Source organism: Bubalus kerabau, chromosome 1 (genome assembly GCF_029407905.1).
Source record: "Bubalus kerabau isolate K-KA32 ecotype Philippines breed swamp buffalo chromosome 1, PCC_UOA_SB_1v2, whole genome shotgun sequence".
Lineage (NCBI taxonomy): Eukaryota > Metazoa > Chordata > Mammalia > Artiodactyla > Bovidae > Bubalus > Bubalus kerabau.
This window is the reverse complement of record NC_073624.1, coordinates 159,981,811-159,998,435: the sequence shown is the minus strand read 5'-3', so window position 1 is coordinate 159,998,435 and position 16,625 is coordinate 159,981,811. Positions and strand designations below refer to the sequence as shown.

The window sequence follows — 16,625 nt, the reverse complement described above, 5'->3', positions numbered from 1 at the left end:
TCTTTATTGGTTCTGCATCAGTTTCAATTAATTGAGTACTTTTTAAAATTGTAGGTCGTATTTCCTGGTAATCTTTGATTGAAGGTCAGACATGGTAAATTTTATCTTGTTGATATCAGATATTTTTGTATTTCTAAAATTTTCTTCATTTTTTTTTCTGCCATGCTGTTTAGCTATTTCAAAGCAGTTTGATCCTTTTGAGTTTTCCTTTTATAATCTGTTAGACGTGTCCAGAGCTATGCTCTGTCGAAGACTGGTTATTCCTCACTTCCTGAGAGGGGACCCAGTGCCCTGTTGTTCACAAGTTTTTCAGTCAGGCTAGTGACAGCAGCTACTACTTCCGGCCCTGGGTAAGTTCAGGCGTCGTTCTTTGATCCAGTCTATGTTTCAGCCCCTGGCCTCCAGCAATCTTCAATACCTGTGTCGGTCAGTCCTCTGCTTAATGTTCAAAGAAAATGCCGCGCATCTGTTTGAGTCCTCAGTCCTGTCAATGCAGCCCTCTCCACTCCTTCCACCGTCAGCACTATCTCTAAAACTTAGCAAGTCTGCTTGGCCCCTTCTGGATTCCCTCTACCTGTTCAACGGTAGCCCAGAATCATTAAGGCAGTGAGATGGGGCACTTGTATGACTTACCTCATTTACTTCTTTTCTCTCAGGGAATACTTTGAAAGTGAAAGTAAAGGTCATTCAGTTGTGTCTGACTCTTTGTGACCCCATGGACCATACAGTGCACAGAATTCTCCAGGCCAGAATACTGGAGTGGATAGCCTTTCCTTTCTCCAGGGCATCTTCCCAACCCAGGGATCAAACCCAGGTCTCCATGGGGTCACAAAGAGTCGGACAAGACTGAACGACTTTCACTTTCTGCTTCACTTTCTACTTTTAACTTTCACTTTCCTACAAGTGTCCCATCTCACTGCCTTAATGTTTCTGGGCTACAGTTTAACAGGTAGAGGGAACACAGAAGGGGCTAAGCAGATTAAAGCAGTGAGATGGGGGGGGGGCACTTGTAGGACTTACCTCATTTATTTCCTGTCTCTCAGGGAACAATTTTCCATAGGGTATGTCTGGCGTCTTCAAAACTGTTGTTTCATATAATTTGTTTTCCTGGTTGCTTTGGATGGAAACTTATATCTGGTCCTTTTTCTTCTATCTAGGGCAGAAATGGAATTCATATCCATTACATTTTAATTTGGAGAAGGCAGTGGCACCCCACTCCAGTACTCTTGCCTGGAAAATCCCATGGACGGAGGAGTCTGGAAGGCTGCAGTCCATGGGGTCGCTAAGAGTCAGACACGACTAAGCGACTTCACTTTCACTTTTCACTTTCATGCATTGGAGAGATAAACATCTAGTTGCCTCCAACTCTATTAAAACAAAGAGAACCAAGGAAATATTTTTGTCCTTGTCCACTAATGCTTAAGAATTGGAGCGAATGTGTTGAGGGGAGACAATGTATATTTCCAGAAGTCAGATTATTGTCTATTTTTCTGCCATAAGCATAGAATAAAGGATATATATTTTATTATATTTTGCCCAGTGGCCCTGTCTTCTATGTTGGTTATGCCATTTAAAAAATGTATACTTTTGTATACAATCTAATATGTTCCCCCACTTGTTTTTATTCATGTTTTAATAACCACTTTTCCTTTCATAGCATTTAAAATAACTTATGCATATATTTGTTAGATGATCACCTCCCATTCTGACTATAAAGATCATATACCTTTTATTTCCCTTGATACTTCTAAGACCTAACAGAGTGAATACCACATAGGAAAAGGGTTCTAGATATTTTCAAAAGAATGAATAAGAGGATAATTTCTGGCCATCCAGAGTCAATAAATAAGATTTCTGGCTTTTCAAAAGCCACAATATTATGGAAGTTTAGGCAGAGATTAAGTAAAGGGCAGTACATTGGAGAATTTCAATCTGATTCAATTTCTAATTCTATGTTATTTTAATAGTATGAGAATGCAGTCATACAATATTGATAAAATGAATGTTTAAGTGGCTTTGAAAAATTAGAGTTTATTGGTGAAACACTGGAGGAACTTTCATTAAAGTTAAGAACAAGAAAAGTATACTCATTATTACCTGTATTATTTTTTTCTAAAGTTATACCAAATAATAGAGGAAAAAGTAAACAAAAGGTTTAACTACTGAAGGGGAGACAAAATTTGCCAATGTTTCTAGTTGCTTCAGTTATCCTCCTAGAAATTTGTTAGTATAAAGTAAAAATTTGCTTCAGGTCATAATATTGGAGGTTATGGTAAGCTGAATAAGGCCTCCAAATATATCTAGGTTCTTATTGTTGGAAACTGTGAATATTACCTTATATGAAAGGGATCCTTATATCATTAAGGATGTTGCAATAGTAAGATTTTCCTGGATTATATGTGTAGGCCTAAATATAATCACAGGAATTTCCCTGGTGGTCCAGTGACTAAGACTCCACATGCCCAACCCAGGGGACCAGTTTCAATCCACATGTCATGACTAAGATGTCACATGTCACAACTAAAGATCCCAGATGCCGCAACTAAGACCCAGGGCAGCCAAATAAATAATTTAATTCAAAAATAAATATTTAAAAATAATCACAAATGTCCTAATGAGCAGGAGATTGCATTACAGAAGAAGCTAATATGATGATTGGGAGCATAGGGACACAGACAAAGAAATTCAAAAGGTTTGTTGCTAACATTGAAGACAAACTAGGTATTGTGAGACTACAGAAGTGAGGAATGCAGCTCAAGATCCTGGAAAAGACAAGGGAAGGGCCTCTCCCCCAGGCCTGAAGAGGAAGCATGGCTGACCCTTCAGTCCAGTGAAACCCCTTTTTGGATTTCTGACCTCCAGGATTTTAAGAGAATACATTTGTGCTGTTTTGTGTCCCCACTTTTATGATGGTTTATAACAGCAGTGGGCTTCCCTGGTGGCTCAGTGGTAAAGAATGCCTGCAGTGCAGGAGACATGGTTTCGATCCCTGGGTTGAGAAGATGCCCTGGAGAAGGGAATGGCAACCCACTCCAGTATTCTTGCCTGGGAAATGCTATGGACAGAGGAGCCTGACGGGCTACAGTCCATGGAGTCAATATGACTTGGTGACTAAACAACAACAATTACAGCAGCAACAGGAGATGAATCCAGAAGAAAAGAGACTCCTTTCATAAGATCTGGAGAGAATTTCGCACATTTTTGGATGAACTTTATCAGGTACATCCTTTAAATAGCTTTTAAAAGTTTATCTAGGAATGTAAAAAGAGATGTACTCAGAAGTGTGATACTGTTACTTTTTCAACCATGTAAAGCCTATGTTTCATTCCAATCAATAGTTTATATAATTTTTGAGTTTTCAAAAATTATTCTGTATTTCATATGGAAAAATAAATCTGGGAGAACAGATAAGAAGAAATTAAAAGAGAAGAATAAATGGAGGAGAAGGGGAAATCTGACTTACATTAGCAGATGTAATTGCCAAATTTGAAAGCATCTTTAACTATGAAGTTGTCTTTTTTTTTCAAACTCTGATCTCTGATTATGTTGTGTTTAAACAAGAGACTCATTCTCAATGGAACCAGATTTTTACAAGGCAACAACAACCGCATGTATATATATAAACATTTACATCTGATAAATGTGACATTACAAATAGTGGAGAAATTATGAATTATTCAATAAATCATGCTGGGACAATTAGATATTTTGTGGAGAAATTATATACTCTATGCCAAAATAAATTCCAGAAAGATTAAAAAATGAAATCTAAAAGTAAAACAGTAAATAAATAAGAAAACCTTTCTAAAAATAAATTCAAAGGCAGAACTCATTTAAAATATTGATATACTCAAATACCAGCAGTTAAAAATATTTGTATTTCAAAAACTAGGCAAAAATAAACAAAAGTAAAAGGAATAAAGTAAGCTTGAAAAATACATTTGAAAATTTAACAGGAAAAACTATTTTTATATAAGAAGAATTTTTATATATTAATAATCAACAGATTGAATACTCCAATAAAAATGGGTAAAGGACAGAAGTAAATTACTCAGTAAAAATATACAGATGGCCATTAAACTTTAGGGAAAAAAGCTCAATCTCATTCACAATAAAAATGCAAATCGAAACAAAGAGGTTCTATTTTGCCTTCCAAATTGGTAAAGATGGAAAGGGAGAGGGAATTCTACAGTGTAGCAATTACCATTTTATAAAATGAACATATATTAGTGTTATAATAAAAATATAGAGTAAAAACAAATAGTAAAGGAGAAATTTCAAGAAATCTTTACTCCCCTTTCCTGACTGGGTTAGTCATTCATTTATTCAGTTAATACATATTGGACAATTATTCTCTTCCTGAAACTTGAAGTCAAGAACCTCAAATCATATTATAAGTGGCTGTGTATGTGTGGTGGAGGGTGGAAGGTGAGAGGAAAGAGGCAAGCAAAGCCACGTTAACAACCCAAGTATAAGTACTGGGGGCTGCAGGGAGATGGAGAAGGCCTATCACAAGGAAGCCAGGAAAGAGTTGATGGGAGGTGGTGCTTTAGTTAAGTTTTATGGGCTTCAAGAACTAAAAGGAGTCTACCAGTTAAGAAAGAGATGTGTACTTCTCTGGAGCTCCAGCGCTTGGGACTTCCATTTCCAATGCAGAGAGGATGGGTTCAGTCCCTGATCGGAGAGCTAAAATCCCACATGCCTCACAGCCAAAGTACTAAAAACATAAAACAGAAGCAATATCGTTACAAATTCAATAACCTCTTTAAAAACGGTCCACATCGAAAAAAAGAGAGAGGGGAGGGAGGGGCCTTTTTGAGGGAGGGGGACCGACAGGAAAGGGGAGGGGGAGCATGACCACTGAAGGGATTGCAGTTCAGCACCCCTCACACATCGGTAAGGATGAGTTCAGCTGGAGTTGTCATGGAATTCTTGTTTGCCAGGTTTAGGATGTGGGACTTTATTCTGTAACTCCTGAAGCTTCTCTGAATGTTTTCATAAGAAGGTGGTAAGCTCTTATAATCTAAGGGAGGGACAGAAACTCTATGAATACTGGGGAAGAGTTAACATTGAGAAAAATATATCTGTGCCTTTGGCCATGTATATCCTTCCATTCGTTTTTATTCATTTTTTTAAATAGATAGATTGTATTTATTTATTTTCAATGTGACGTTATTTTTATTTATATTTTTGGCCTTGCAGTAGAGCATGAAAAAAAAGTGAAAGTGAAGTCACTCAATTGTGTCCCACTCTTTGCAGCCCTATGGATCGCACCAGGACCCACCAGGTTCCTCCTCCATCCATGGGATTTTTGAGGCAAGAATACTGGAGTGGGTTGTCATTTTCTTCTCCAGGGGATCTTCCCAACCCAGAGATAGAACTCAGGTCTCCCACGCTGCAGGCAGACTCTTTACTGATCCTGACTCCCCCACCAGGGGTTGAACCTGCACCCTCTGCATTGGAAGTTTGGAGTCTTAACCACGGGACTACCAGGTAAGTCACCAATTCATTAATTCTTTATTAAACAAGGATTGTTGAGCTCTCTTGGTGGCTCAGTGGGTAAAGACTCTGCCTGCAATGTGGGAGATGCAGGAGATGCTGGTTCGATCTCTGGGTTGGAAAGACCCCCTGGAGGAGGAAATGGCAGTCCACTCCAATATTCTTGCCTGAAAAAATCCCATGGATAGAGGAGTCTGGCCAGCTATAGTCCAAAGGGTCAGGCAAGACTTAATGACCAAGCAGAAAAAAACTGTTGAGCTCTCACTGCACACTCACTGAGGAATCTGAGGGGCATTCAGCACAGTGGTTGCCTGGGTGAAGAGAGAGAGGAGGCAGGTAGGGAGATAGGTTGCAGTAGAGGCTGAAATAGACCCCGCTGAGGAGAGAGGGTGTTAGGCAAGTTTTCTTGGAAGTGCTGACACATTTATTGCACATTTGCTGGCCAAATGGCTCCAAGCATAGAGCAATCAATCCACATGCAGAGTTCACCCTAGGAAAAGAGCCACCCTGATCTGATACATGACCTCACCCACAGCTGTGGATTTCAAAGTCCTTTGAGAATGGATAACAGGGAACCTTTTCTCCAGCTTCAGGTGCCCTGATGCCTTAGTGCTTCAGAACTCAAATCCAGATAGGGCTGCCTTAATATTTTGAATTTTATTGAGGGATTCAATCATTTTGTTCTTTCTCTTTCAGTATGTCATTGTAAATAATTCAAGTTTTAAATACCATCCAAGGTACATTTTAAACAAGGATTATAATAATTTTCCTCCCCCTACAAATAAACAGGCTAGAAAAAAAAAAAAAGAAAGGAAATGCAAATAGAAAAAGAAGAAGGAAGAGGAAGAGAGAAAAACAGGGGAGAGAAGGAAAGAGTGTGAGAAGAAAGGAAGGAGAGAAAGAGAGAGAGCAAGGACCAGGAGTCTCTTGGGAATAAGTATCTGAAACTCTTTCTCTTCCTTGTTTTCTCTCCAGGTAGATGTGGAATTACTGTGATTGGAGTGCTGAATGGGGCATTGCCCTGGGGCTTGCCAGAGCTGGGAAATCAAAATAAGGGACCTGAACAATAGTCCACAAAACTCTGGCATGATGCATTTATTCCTGACCATTGTGCTGAATCTTTTTAAAGATTGTTTTAATACTTCTTAGTAGAACTAAACTATCTTGGTCTTTAAAAGGGGGTGGGGGAAAGGCCCTCTTTATCCCATCCCATTTGCTAAGTGTATTGTTTATCAAGAGAAATAAAGGGATACAGGGAAATGAGGGTAAGGAGAGGAGGGTGAAAGGAGGTGGATCAGCTTCTATTCACAGACTCCCTCTGGCTTGCCTCTGTCCTCTGCAGCCTCTGCAGCCCAGAACACTTCCCAGCTGAGTTCCTGCCACCTCTTTCTATGAGCTGGGCTGGCCCCATGACATTTCAACAGGAGCGTTTGGATCAAGTTCACATAGAGACACTGACATTTTGCAAGTTCATCAGAAAGGCAGACTGTAACCCACAGTTGTTCTTTCCAAGAGCAATTTTCGGTTTTCTCTGAACAGCCCAAATCGAAGTGAGTGAGAGGTAGACTGAGAGAAAACGAAAGAATTTTTCTCTTTAGAAAGGTGGAGAATGAACCCCTGCTTTCATTGACTGCCTCTCATCCACAAAGCACTCTAATCTGCTAGCTGGAAAGGATGTCTTACTCCACTGAACCTAAGGAGTCCTCTAAGCCATATGCCATTTATCACATTTCCTTTCCAATCTTGCTATACAGGTGTTATCCCAGTTGTACAAGTCAGGTCCGAACAAAAAACAGAAAGCACATTGATCTGGGATGTTGAAAACAATTTGATGAAGAGACTATTACAAAAGTATGGACAGGGTTAAGGAGACCACAAGTGAGGCTGAGGTATACAGGGACTAATCACAGTAAGAAGCCATCACCACTCTATACCTGAAGGGGAAGGATAGGAAAAGGAATGGTAAGGTTTAGGTGAGAGTGACAACTATGAATGAGGCTGCCCTCTCCTCAGTTCAGTTCAGTTAAGTTGCTTAGTCATGTCCGACTCTTTGTGACCCCATGGACTATAGCACGTCAGGCCTCCCTGTCCATCACCAACTCCCGGAGCTTGCTCAAACTCACGTCCATCAAGTCAGTGATCCCATCCAGCCATCTCATCCTCTGTCATCCCCTTCTCCTCCTGCCCTCAATCTTTCCCAGCATCAGGGTCTTTTCCAATGAGTCAGTTATTCACATTAGGTGGCCAAAGTATTGGAGATTCAGCGTCAACATCAGTACTTCCAATGAATACTCAGGACTGATTTCCTTTAGGACTGACTGGTTGGATCTCCTTGCAGTACAAGGGACTCTCAAGAGTCTGCTCCAACACGACCGTTCAAAAGCAACAATTCTTCGGCACCTTCCCCTAGTTGCAGTCATAAACATTGCCAGAAACATCATACTTAGACAAGGAGGAAGTGTGTGTATGGATGGCAGAGTGGAAGTGGGGGATGGGTGGGGATGAGGGAGAGGGGGATAAATATCCTGAAATCTTCCCAATTATGACCTCTGATCTCCTGCTAGTGCCTTGTATTCTATTCTGTCAATTGAACCCAATCAGGAAGAAGCCTAGCGCTCTAGATTGCTCAAAGTCAGCCTGTGGTGGGTCCGGAGTAGAACAGAGATAGGTGGAGAATGGGTCAGGCATGGGAGCTGGCAGACATAATTACCAAACCATCTGAATTCCTTTAATGCATGGAATTAGGTAAAGATCCATAAGCACATTTTCTTTTCTGTTAATGAGTCAAGCACATTTGTGAAGTCCATAGGGAAGTTATCAGGAGTAGGGGTAATCTTTGTGCAGCTATTGAGCACTATGATTACATTATTGTAATAATATTATGATCATTATCCCACTATTAAACTTCAAGTTAATTAAAGAAGAGATCCTGTCTTGGTTTATTTCTATATCTAATCCCTTATATCCCTATTTCCCATCAGTGCTGTGGTGGGCACTCCCACCAGAGTGGGCACTTTCAAATATTTATTATAGAAAACAAACATTTATAGAGAGGAAGCTCTTAATTTAGCATTAGTAAGAGCATCTATTAACCAGTACATCCTCTTGGAAATCTGTAGCAAATACTGTTTCTCTAACTCAGATGCTGATAAAATTTTGTAGGAATATTCTGATGGCTGGACCATGTTTGTTAAAATGGGCTCTGAAGGCAACTTGAATCCTTGTGAAGATACTTTCAAGCAGAGTAAAATATAATACATATAAAATTAGAAAAAAAGGAAAGAAAGCCCATTACAGAAACTATTGAAACAGACATAAAAGAAATATAGATTTGAATATTTCATTATGAAACTAATCCCATATTTATATTAGAGAAATAATCCTACTAATACTGTGCTATAAGCAGTTGCAAAGCACTTTTATAGAGCATACAATTGAAAAGAAAGTTAGTCTAGATATCTGTTAAACTTGCTAAACGTGTTTAAGAGAAGATAAGAGACACCCTTATTTTGACTCTTCTATTGGGAAAAAGACCTCATTAAATAATTCTGACCACAGAAAAAACAGTGGGATACAGAGGGGAGAAGCTAATAATAAACCTGAACCTCATTACACTCATAATCAGTGGTCAAGACAAACGCAAGATTGTTCATTGATCAATGTGTGATGGATAGGAAAGTGGGAATCCCTTGACCTAGCTCCAACAAGCTATTAGAAAAATGATGGTTCACCGGCAAGTACATTTCAGAAATTGGTATGGTTGGAGGCAAATGTTCATCTGGATAGACACCTAAGCCAGGTTCATCTGGCTAAGTGCATCTGTGATCACCAAAATAATAGCATGTCCATATGAAAATGATGAGAATATATCAGTATTACTAGTAGGTGATTCTAGTGTAAGGGTATTGTCTCTAAGCAGGCTTCCAGCATGAGTACAGTGGTCACAGTTAGTGAAGTCTTGTATGTCATCATTGATATAAAGGCCATATGAATATGTGGAATAAGTGCAGGGGGCCTCACAAGTTGCACGTTGTACAGGAGTAACTTTGGAATGCCAGCCTCGGTGACTAGGATGTATAATTGGTACTTCAGCACAGATCGGCTATGTCTCTTCCATACTTCCACTCCTAGGTCCCTGGATCTCTTGAAAGTTTCACTTAGAGCTTCTGTTGATCTTCTACTCTGATTCATCTGCACGACCATCAGCTGAAGAGGAAAGGCTATGAAACTGAAGATTCATTTGGGCAGATGAAGTTACACCCTCCAACTGGATACACTAGATTTCCTTGAAAATAATTTCTGATCAGCACTTTGGCTGCTTGGCACACATGATACAGAAAAAGTGAAGGCTAAAAAGTCTTCTTCATTCTGAGTCTATCTGAAATATTTTAGGCTATTGGTTCTCCTTTTTACTGTGTGGCCCTGAAGACAGTCTTAATGATAATGGCCATGTGAGACAGAAATTACTGCATTTGGCTGTAGGGAGAGATAAGTGTGAGGGATCAATTTTTAAAACTTAACTTTTTATTTTGAGATAATTATAGGCTCCTATGCAGTTGTAAGAAATAGTAAAGAGAATTCCATGTACCCTTTACCCAGTTTCCACCATGGTGACATTTTTCAAAACTATAATATCACAACCAGGATATTTATTTTTATTTTTTATTTTGTGGCAGCACCATTTGGCATGTGGGATCTAACCTGTGCCCCCTACATTGGAAGCATGGAGTCTTGATCACTGGACCATCAGGGAAGTCCCCACAACCAGGATATTTACATGGTTTCCGCAAATCTTATTCAGGTTTTCCCAGTTTTACTTGTATTTATTTGTGTGTTTGCGTGTGTGTGTGCTTCTAGTTTTACACAATTTCTTCACATATGTAAGTTTGTTGTAGCTACCGGTACAAGCAAGATACAGACTGTTTCTATGGCTGCAAATTTACTCTTGTTGCTATTTTATAACCACACCCACTTTCCTTTGTCTACCCTCTCCACTCCCATTTCTAACCCCTAGCAACCACTAATCTTTTCTGCATTTATTAAAGATCATATCACATTTTTAATGTAAATGGAATCATACCATATGCATGTTTTAGAATTCAATTTCTTTCTTTTTTTGGCCCAGCATAATTCTCTAGAGATACATCCAAGTTCTGTGAATTGTATGATCTGTTCTCTTTTATTGCTGATTAGTATTCCATGCTATGATTATACTACAGTTTCCTTAACCATTTACTCATTGAAAGACATCTGGTTGTTTCCAGTTTTTTGCTATTACAAATAAAGCTTTTATGAACATTCGTAAATGGTTTTATGTAAACATAAGTTTTTATTTCCCTGGGATAAATGACCAAGAGTTCAATCATCAGATCATATAGTAGTTACATATTTTCTCCTTTAAGAAATTGAAAAACTTTCTTCTGGAGTGTCTGAACTATACTACATTCTCACCAGCAATGTGTGAACATACCAGGAGTGCAGCTGCTGGGTTGTATGTAGCTGCATGTTTAGTCTTATGGAGACAGCATACTCTTTTCCACGCCAATCAGCAATGTATTAGTGATTGAGTTTTTCTTTATACTTGCCTGCATTAAATGTTGTCAATATTTTATATTAGTCATTTTGCATTTATCTGATGGGTAATGATCTTGAATATCTTGCCATTTGATTATTTGTCATCTGTATATCCTCTTTGTTGAAATGTTTGTGTATGTCTTTTATCTATTTTCTAACTAGATTGGTTTTTCTTTTCATTACTGAGTTATGAGAATTGTTTATGTTTTTTAAGTACTAGTCTTTTGCCAGATATGTGACTTGCAATATTTTCTCCCTTTCTATAGCCTATCTTTCCATTCTTCTAATAGGGTCTTTAGCATAGTGAAAGTTTTAACTTTGATGAGGTGCAATTTACCAGTTTTTCCTTTTAATGATCATACTTTTGGTGTAAAGACCAAAAACTCTTCTGCTGGGGTTTTATCTTGTTCCTTTGTCTGGATGTTCCTCTGCTGCCTCATTGTATCTAAGTTGCCTCTTGTATTTTTATGTACCTGATATATTAGTTACATTTCTTGACCTTGGAGAAGTGGCCTCTGTAGAAGTTGTCTTATGGGTTTCAGCACTCCCCTCTTGTCATGCTATGCTCCTCACCCAAGCTATATGCTCTCGGGTTTCCCCTAAAAGGGCTCCTTGGGGCCTTCTGTTTTTGGCAGGCTGTGTGGGTGGTCTTGGAGGCTTGGTTGGCCCCTAACTCAGTTGCTTGTCAGGCCCTGCCTTGTGTGCATGCTGCCGGCTGCTGGTTAGCAGGCCCTGCTCAGGAGGTGGCTGACGGCAAGACCCCAGGGGACCTGAGGGCTAGTGCTGGCTCCCTGATGGGTGGAGTCAGGGTCCAGAGGACTCCAGTGCTGCTGCCCCTAGATGGCGGGTGAAGCCAGGTCCTGGGGTTAGTGCTGGATTATGATAGGCAGTGCCAGGTCCTAATGTTTGCTGCAGGGTCCGGGGGTCCCAGAGCTGGTGTCACATCACCTGGGGGAGCAGTTCCTGACACAGTTGGGCATGGGGTCCCAGGTGTGCTGAAGCTTGTGTTGGCCTGTTAGTGGGCAAGGCCAGGACCCAATTGGTCCCAGAGTAGGTTCTGGCCTGCTAAGGGCAGGCTGGGTCTGAAGCCTGGGGGATTGCGTTTTCCTTGCGTCTGTCTGATATCTGGCCCTGGTGGGTGAGGCTGGCCTAGAAACTTGTGCACATTTCCTGGAGGACAAAGCCACTGCCTGCCCACAAGCGGGTGGGACTTGTCTGGAGGAGGCTGTAGATTCAGGAAGTCTTTAGGAGTATGTGCTGATGGGACTGTGTCTCTGCCCAGCTGTTTGGCCTGAGGCATCCTGGTGAGAACACCTCCAGGATGTCAGGTGGGGCCAAGTGTGGCTAGGTGTTGCAGCTAATGAGCTAACAACGCCTCCAGCACCAGCTTCTAGAACGAGCTCCTAAATATGGCTCCCGCTGCCGCGCCCTCTCACCTCTTGTCTCTCTGGGAGACTCTCCTAGAAGAAGCACGTAGGTCCAGCCCAGAGGGCCAGCTCAGGTTCCTATCAAATTACAGCTTTTGTGCTATCTCCTGTGCATATGAGGTTTTGTATGCACCCTTTAAGAGTGAAGTCTCTATTCATATCCCTTTCCCCACTCGGGTCCTGTGGGGCTCCCAAATTTAAGCGCCGCTGGTCTTCAAAGCCAAATGCTCTGGGGGCTCATCTTGCTGGGGCAGGACTCTGGGACCGGGGAGCCTGAAATGCAGCTCAGAACTCACTCTTGTGGTAGAGCCTCTGCATGATTATTCTCCGGTTTGTGGGTCTCTCACCCCAGGGTGTGTGGAACTTGATCGTATCCCAAGTCTGCCCCTCTTACCTGGCTCCTTGTGGTTCCTTTTTTATGTTTTGTTATAGACAGTCTTTCCTCGTAGGTTCTGGGCTTGTTCATCAACAGTCCTGTAGAGAATTGTGATTTTGGTGTGCTCCTGAGAGGAGGTAGCTCAGGATCCGCTATCTTGAACATTCTCTGAGAACAGCCTTCTCTGGTCCCTGCTACTTCCTTTGGTCTCTGAAATCCTGAGACAACATTCAGTCTTATAATTGAGTCTATCCAGGAAGTTACTCAGTACTGGGTCACAAAATTTGGAAAGCAGTTGTAATAGCTAATGTTACTGAATTAAGTTGTAGGAACCCTGCTAGAGCCCTAGCTTGGCAGATGCTCCCTGCCTGAGGGAGGTGGGGAGTGGGGTTGGTGGGCGCAGTGTTCTTTTTCCACTGGGACTGGAGCAGCCAACAAGGAAACCGAAGCTAAAATCAATTAAAAATGGACACAGCACAAGCTTCATGGGTGGTGAAAGGAGAGGCAGCAACTACATTCACACATCAACCTCTCACCTACTTTGTGAGGATTTAATTTTAAAGATTAAAGACAAAAGAAGGAGGAGTGAGCCTAATGATGGGGAGGCATATTCATTAGTCAACTGGGGAAAGCCCAGGACTCTTTTGAGGGAGCGGGTTGCCATCCTCTTTTTACCCCTTTTTTGTCCTTGATGTTCAGTCATGGCATTTAATACGCATGAGCGCTAAGTTGCTTTAGTCGTGTCCAATGCTTTGCAACCCTTTGGACTATAGCCAGCAGCCTCTTTTGTCCACGGGATTTTTTAGGCAAGAATACTGGAGTGGGTTGTGTGGGTTGTCATTTCCTTCTCCAGGGGATCATCTTCTGTGACTCCTGTGTTGCAGGCAGATTCTTTACCTGCTGAGCCATCAGGGAAGTCCATTGTTTAATATGCTGATGTAATAAAATCAAGTTATGTTGAGACTCAGGACCTATTAGAGGTCAGATTCATGCCCTCTTGGTTCCAGCTGATTCCATCTGTTTTTTAAATTTCTTCATCTGTTGCTTCCTTTAACTTAAAAGGTTTATGTTAATTCCTACTAAAGATGGGGGACTGCAGGTTTTGAGCAAGGATGGAGCTGTTAAAGGTAGGGGTTGATGGATTTGGAGCAAAGACCTGGAGCAGCTCTGGCAATGCTAATAGAATTAAAGGAATAAAATGCAGGCCCTGGGGTCTCAAGGGGAAGAAGAAAGGATGCTTTTCTTCTCTCCCTTCATCTTTTATCTCTGCTTATCTCTTTATGTTGAACTCACTTTTTGCTGTTGTAAAGAAACTTTTTCAGTGGGACTGTGTTGGGTCTGACTGTAGGCTTAAACTGATAAGATTAGAATATCATGAACTCCTAACAAGACATAAAGTGTATTGCTTGGGAATTCTGGGAGAAAAGTTCTTGGAAGGATGATGACTGGCTGGACTAGGTCCAGAGAAAATCCATCAGACAGTATCTGTGGTGAGAGGAATGGAGTATTCTATGGGGATGGGGAGGGGAGAGGAATGGGGAGCTGTGATTGACACTATTATGATTGACATTACACATGTCATGGGGCAAGTGAAAGCTTAATTCTGCAACCTCAGGGGCTTTTTTTTTTTTCCTTTCCAAAGAATATCTTAAAAGATGACCTCTTTAGAATATGAACCTTGTCTTGATTGAGGTACATCCAAGTATTTTCAGTATATCTAATGTGTCTTTAAACTAGTTTGGTAGTATCGTCTTCTATGACAGTGGTTGGTCACATCACTGGTCAGCCCCCTGTAATGGAAAGTAAACACCCACCACTTGGTATTAAAGAAAAGTTACAGGTGAGCCCTTTCGATGATATTTGCTCACTGTGTGGACACATGGGTCCTGGTGCCCAGAGGATTCAGGAAGGACCTGTTTGGCAGATAAACCAACTAAAAGTGGCAGCATCTGTCGTAGTGACCTTCAGTACTTCCCTCTAGCTCTGTCTCTGTGAGGATCAAGCTCAACCTTCCCCACGCCAGTTCTTGGCCTTCTCTCATCTGTTGTATTTAACATAAGGAATGCCCTACGCATCTCCCAATTGCTAACCTTCTGTCAAAGCCCAAATCACTCTTCTCTGCAATCAGTCCTCTAAAAACCATGGAATTCTTTCTCTGAAATCTGGAGTCACTGTATTTTCTTCTGTCTACCTTTGCCAGCAAAGGTCCATCTAGTCAAGGCTATGGTTTTTCCAGTAGTCATGTATGGATGTGAGAGTTGGACTATAAAGAAAGCTGAGCACTGAAGAATTGATGCTTTTGAACTGTGGTGTTGGAGAAGACTCTTGAGAGTCCCTTGGACTGCAAGGAGATCCAACTAGTCCATCCTAAAGGAAATCAGTCCTGAATATTCATTGGAAGGACTCATGCTGAAGCTGAAACTCCAATGTTCTGGCCACCTGATGTGAAGAACTGACTCATTGGAAAAGACCCTGATGCTAGGAAAGATTGAAGGCAGAAGGGGATGACAGAGGATGAGATGGTTGGATAGAATCACCAACTTGATGGACCTGTGTTTGAGCAAGCTCCAGGAGTTGGTGATGGACTGTGCTGCAGTCCATGGGGTCGCAAAGAGTCAGACACGACTGAGAGACTGAACTGAACTGATAAGTGTAGTAATTTGTACTCATGTCTCATACCACCCTCTACACAAACACACACACATGAATATATTATTCTTGAGTTCTTTCCTTAGTATTATCTTTCTTGCAGCTAACAACATGACAGATGTTTGAGGAAGGATCTATGGATTATTGCTTTTGTCTAATGTCTTTAATGATTCCTCATCCATTTCCCACTGGAAGGTCCACTTTACATTTTAAACATGAGCATGAAGCCTGCCCAGGATTGCTCCTCTAGCTTTCATATGACCAGGCTATTAGGCACATTTTACTTTCCCCAGTTATTCTACCTTGGTATACTCTTTCACTTCTGAGGCTGTAATTTATGATTTCCAAGTTCGAGTTGCTGATGCTGAAATGAGTCATGCTGAAATGAGCCACCAAGGCACTGAACCAATGCTGAGACTTAGTCAGCTAACCTCACAGGATTGGTCCTCCCAGGCTGAGAAAGTTTAATTGGGTCAGCCAATTACAAAAATGTAGTATTTCATTAGTGGTTCAGATGGTAAAGAATCTGCCGGTAATGCAGGAGACCCAGGTTTAATCCCTGGGTCGGGAAGATACCCTGGAGGGGGACATGGCAACCCACTCCAGTATTTCTTGCCTGGAGAATCCCACAGACAGGGGAGGCTGGCAGAAGACAGCCAATGGCGTTGCAAAGACTTGGACACAATTGAAGCGACTTAGCATGCACAATATTTCATTCCTTTCTCATGGTAATTTCTATTTTGAAAAAGAAAGTGAAACTGAAAATGTTAGTCTCTCAGTCGTGTTCAACTCTTAAGGACCCTAAGGGCTGTAGCCCACCAGGCTTCTCTGTCCATGGAATTCTCCAGGCAAGAATACTGGAATGGGTTGCCATTTCCTTCTCCAGGGGATCTTCCCAACCCAGGGATTGAACCTGGGTTTCTGCATTGCAGTTAGACTCTTTACCAGTGACCTGTCAAGGAAGCACCGTGCTTATTTAAGCATTTGTCATGCACAAATGACAACTTTGAGGCTGACTCAGTAATATTTTATCTAGAAGACATTTAAAAAATTTATTTTATTGAAATATAGTTGATTTACAATGTTGTGTTAATTTCTAC

General features: G+C 41.1%; 1 long non-coding RNA gene across 2 annotated transcripts; it reads right to left on the bottom strand.

The window, feature by feature from the left end:
• Positions 1-15: 15 nt before the first annotated feature.
• Positions 16-13,056, bottom strand: LOC129641850 (uncharacterized). Of its 2 annotated transcripts, none has more exons than XR_008709481.1 (3): positions 12,895-13,056; positions 1,021-1,153; positions 16-435 (listed from the first exon to the last, which is right to left on the bottom strand). It is a non-coding gene; the product is annotated as an uncharacterized LOC129641850 (long non-coding RNA). The 2 variants fall into 2 exon arrangements; XR_008709482.1 differs by lacking the exon at positions 16-435 and adding an exon at positions 521-574.
• Between the last annotated feature and the right edge of the window lie 3,569 nt (positions 13,057-16,625).